At 31.5% G+C, this 4,289-nt stretch overlaps 1 pseudogene; it reads right to left on the bottom strand.

Annotated features, from left to right (window-relative positions):
• Nucleotides 1-665: 665 nt before the first annotated feature.
• On the bottom strand, nt 666-4,048 carry LOC147075336 (cytoplasmic tRNA 2-thiolation protein 1 pseudogene; annotated as a pseudogene).
• Between the last annotated feature and the right edge of the window lie 241 nt (nt 4,049-4,289).

Raw genomic sequence — 4,289 nt, 5'->3', positions numbered from 1 at the left:
TATAGGCGGTTCAATATCCACAAAATCCATATTTTCTGTTGAAGTATCCATCTGGGACATACTACTTTCACTTTCAAGCATTCCATTATTTTCTAAACTTTTAAAGTTTCTACAATTTTTAGTAGTGTAATATACCTTATTCACAGCAAAGAAAATGAATAGAAATAGAAATACATTGGAATAGAATTTAGAGAAGACAATTTGAAGCTCGTAAAACAAGGCATTTGCAGCAAGAAAGTATGCAAGACAGAAATAGGCTACAATATTGATACTATACAGGATTAGTGATAGCACAATAGAAACGAATATAAACAGCATGATTAGTGCGTATTCAGTGAGAAAGAATTTCAAAATAACACCTAAGGATAGCAATTGTTGACTATTTCGAACTTTTATATCTTTAAGACACTCATCCAGATTAATCAGAAGATTAAACTTGAAGAGATGTATGAAATAATTCTTCAGTGAGAACTTGTCAAAAATAGCAGTAATCAATGGTTGTAAAAAAAATACCCAAGAATCTGTAATTAATCTGTTGAACCAACCATTTTTCATTTTTATTTTAAGGGGATTTAAAATTTTTATTTTTTATAACATATTGAAATTGTATTTCTAATTAACAAGAGTTTAAAGATATACCATACAATTGAATATAGTTATTAGATTTACTCTTTTGAATATAAATAACAAGATTATTATTTCTATGAACTATGCCTTCATGATTAATTTAGTATATTAATAAATAATCATCCCGTAAAAGATTTCAACTTTTGGTGTGATTTCCTTAGAGTAATTTTATTTTAATAATAGGGTCACTCAGTAGCATATACAAATGAATCTGGAGAAACCTCATTTTTTTGACGCTTATCTAAAATTTCAAGCCCCCTGCCTAATTAATCTTAGCCTATTAATTTGATAGAATATGCGTAAGTAAATTAAAATCTAACATCCTGTGTAGGGCACTGTGCTTAGAGGAATAGAAACAATTAATGTAATATATTTTTGTACGGTATCAAGCATTTTAGAATTTTTAAAATTTTTTATCTCCAAATGAGTATCCATTTCAATAAAACTGAGGGACAGCACATTTTAAAAAATCATGGATTAATTGATACAATAATACAGAAAGCTAAAATAAAACACACAGATACAGTTATAGAGATTGGAGCGGGAACTGGGAGTATCACAATCAAATTATTACAGAAAGCAAAAAAAGTAATAGCCTATGAAAATGACAAGAAGCTGTGTCGGGAGCTACTTAGTCGTATTAACAAATTTCCGGAATTAAAAAACAAGTTGGAGTTGATTCAGGGTGATGTTCTATTTTATGATTTCCCACATTTTGACAAGTGTGTTTCAAATATTCCATTTAATATTAGTTGCCCAGTAATATTGAAATTAATGACATATCATTTTAAATCGGCCTACATTCTAGTTCAAAAAGAATTTGCAGACCGTTTGATAGCTCGACCGGGTACCTCGGATTATAGTCGGCTTTCAGTGATAATTCAACTACTTTCACAAACTCAACATGTAATGCGAGTTTCTAAGAATAGCTTTACTCCGCCTCCAAAGGTGGATACCTGCTTTGTAAAAATAGAGCTAAAGAACCCTAGGGTTGAAATTAATGTTTTAGAATTTGATAGAATGCTGAAGATATGTTTTGGTAGAAAGAATAAGACGCTTGCAGGTAACTTGAAAGTACCACAGATTTCACATATCATTGAGAAAGTTTTTCCAAACTGTGCTTTCGAAACCATAGTGGAAGAAATAATATCAGCTAGTAATTTGGTAGATGTAAGGACTTCTAAAATGGATGTTGAAGATTTTTTAACACTTTTATTAGAGTTTAAAAAAAGAAATATTCATTTCGAATAGAATTTATCGATTTAATAGAAAAAATTTAAGGAGTTTGCGAGGAATAAGTAAAAAATATGAAATTAACAATAAATCGTTATCTAGTTTGATATTTCCAACAGTTGATTAAATATGCCTTTAAAAAATTTAATTTTCTCCCTACTTATTCAAAAAGCTGTTTTAGTCTGCGTAACTCCTTTTCTCCAGCAGGTTTTCCCTTATTTTCGATGCTGACTCTTTTCAGTCCTTTTACATCTATAAATGGCACCCACTTTGTGACTTTTAAAAGTGGAAGCTTACTATGATCTTTAAATTGAGATATACGCCTCATATTTGTAGTAGCTAGTATAAAATGATGTGGATTCAAATCTCCTAGAATTTGTGAATAGCAGTCATGTACATTTTTCTCATCTTTTGTGAAGGCGTTATGATGTTCAAGTTTCTTTGTGTATCCATCGGCACTATCCACATGATTTTTATCTGCTTCATCTATGGAATCTGTATTTTTATCATTAGAAGCTATTGGATTTCTACGGTGGCTATTACACTTGATTATTTCACACTGGCCTGAAAAATCTGTTCCAGTCAGATCACCACTCGCTTCGAAAGGTTTCAAACTATTTTTGTAACCTTTGTCTCCATTCTCTGAGTTACTTTCTTTTTTTTTATTAAACTCCTTTTCTATAAACTTTCTATACTTATCATATTCACACTTTGGAATAAAATACTTGGGATAGTCTTGTAAAGTATCTTTTAGAACACTAATTCCACTTTCTAAAGAATTAATTGTTCGTATAAAAGAACTATCAACCAATATTTGAAATGGTTTACGGAATCCATTTGATAAAAGCACTTTGATAGAACACTTATTTTGTCGAATCCGCTCTTTTTTCATGCAATTGAGGGATAAAAAAGTATCTTCTGGTTGGAGTCTAAAAATTTTCAAACAGTATTAAATCACCATTCAGATACTTGATTCGTTTATTCACTGTTGTATTTCATCAAGTAGGTTTATAAATCGAATCTTGAAACTTTAGATTTGCTTAAAGCATACTAATTTTTGCATAATGCAAATATCTCTTGTAGATTATGTTTCCAATACTGGATGTCTATTCAAGTTTTATAATATAAGATGCATAAGCCATTACTATAGGCCTTAATTACTTTTGATTTTCAATTTCTCAAGCAATGAGCAGGCAATACAAGTAGTACCTGAAGTTGGATGATTGCATCTATCACACTTAGTAACTCTAACTTCGCGAGTGACTGTATTATGTTTCGAATCTATACTTTGTATACCGTTAAAATCCTCACCAGCTTGGATAATTCTTTCAATTATTCCTGCATCCACCTTTTCTAATTCCTTTACTAAGCTTCTTGCATCACCTCTAGAAGCGTTGGGAGAATATGGGCATTCCGTTGAAAAATATTTCAGCTTTTTGAAATATGCGTAGAGAACAATTTCCTGCTGGTAGGAATATTTGAATGGCTTACAACGAGGCAATGACAGAACACTTTGGATGTTAATATTTGTAACTGATGTTGTGTCACTTCCTGTACAACTTGTACATCTTGCTAACCTACCTGCATCACCTCTTAGAATATTTAACAAAACTGTCTCTGCCATATCATCTGCATTATGTCCAGTAACTATATAATCAACACCTGTTCCCCTGGCTGCCTCTTCTAATGCTTGGCGTCTGAATACTCCACAATATGTGCAGTTGCCTTTCTTTCCTATTTTACTTACTACTTTATCCATACTTGTTCCAAATAGTTCTTCATATGAAACTATTTTGAGTCGTAAGCCCAGTTCATCCCGATTAGAGTGAACCGTATCAATAGACTGATCTCTATAGCCATTAATTCCCTCATCAACACATAGTAGAACAAGTTCTAGACCGTAGTTGTAACGGATATTTAATAAGTGAAGGATGTGTGCAAGAACAGTAGAATCTTTGCCTCCACTAATTCCTATACCTACTTTTATAGGATTTGATGGTTCCATATTGAGAGATGAATTGATGCTACTCACAATTAATTTATGATTGTGCGTGGATTCACTCAGAGTAATCTTGTGTAACTTTCCTTCTTCTCTTCGATTAACTATACCAAACATATTACTACCAATTATGCATTCATGAATATCCTTTTCAAATAAATCATAGAAGCATTCCTTACAGACTTTCATCTTATTTTTTGATCGAACAACAACTGCTCGTTTCGAATAGCATTTTTCACAATTTGACATTTTTGGGGATACTTAAAGCTAATCTATAAAAAATTGGTAAAATCACGCCAAACTAACTATATTTATATGCCTTGTTGGAGTACATTATTGATGATGGCATCTAATATGTTTTTATCCTTACCCATAAAATGCATACCAATCTTATTCACAATTTGATGCTATTGCGCATATTCTCAATATC

Source organism: Rhyacophila brunnea, unplaced genomic scaffold (assembly GCF_057557595.1).
Source record: "Rhyacophila brunnea isolate RB1 unplaced genomic scaffold, BYU_Rbru_1.0 scaffold_149, whole genome shotgun sequence".
Taxonomy (NCBI): Eukaryota; Metazoa; Arthropoda; class Insecta; order Trichoptera; family Rhyacophilidae; genus Rhyacophila; species Rhyacophila brunnea.
Note: the sequence above shows the minus strand (reverse complement) of the source record. Positions and strands in the feature narration are given on the sequence as shown.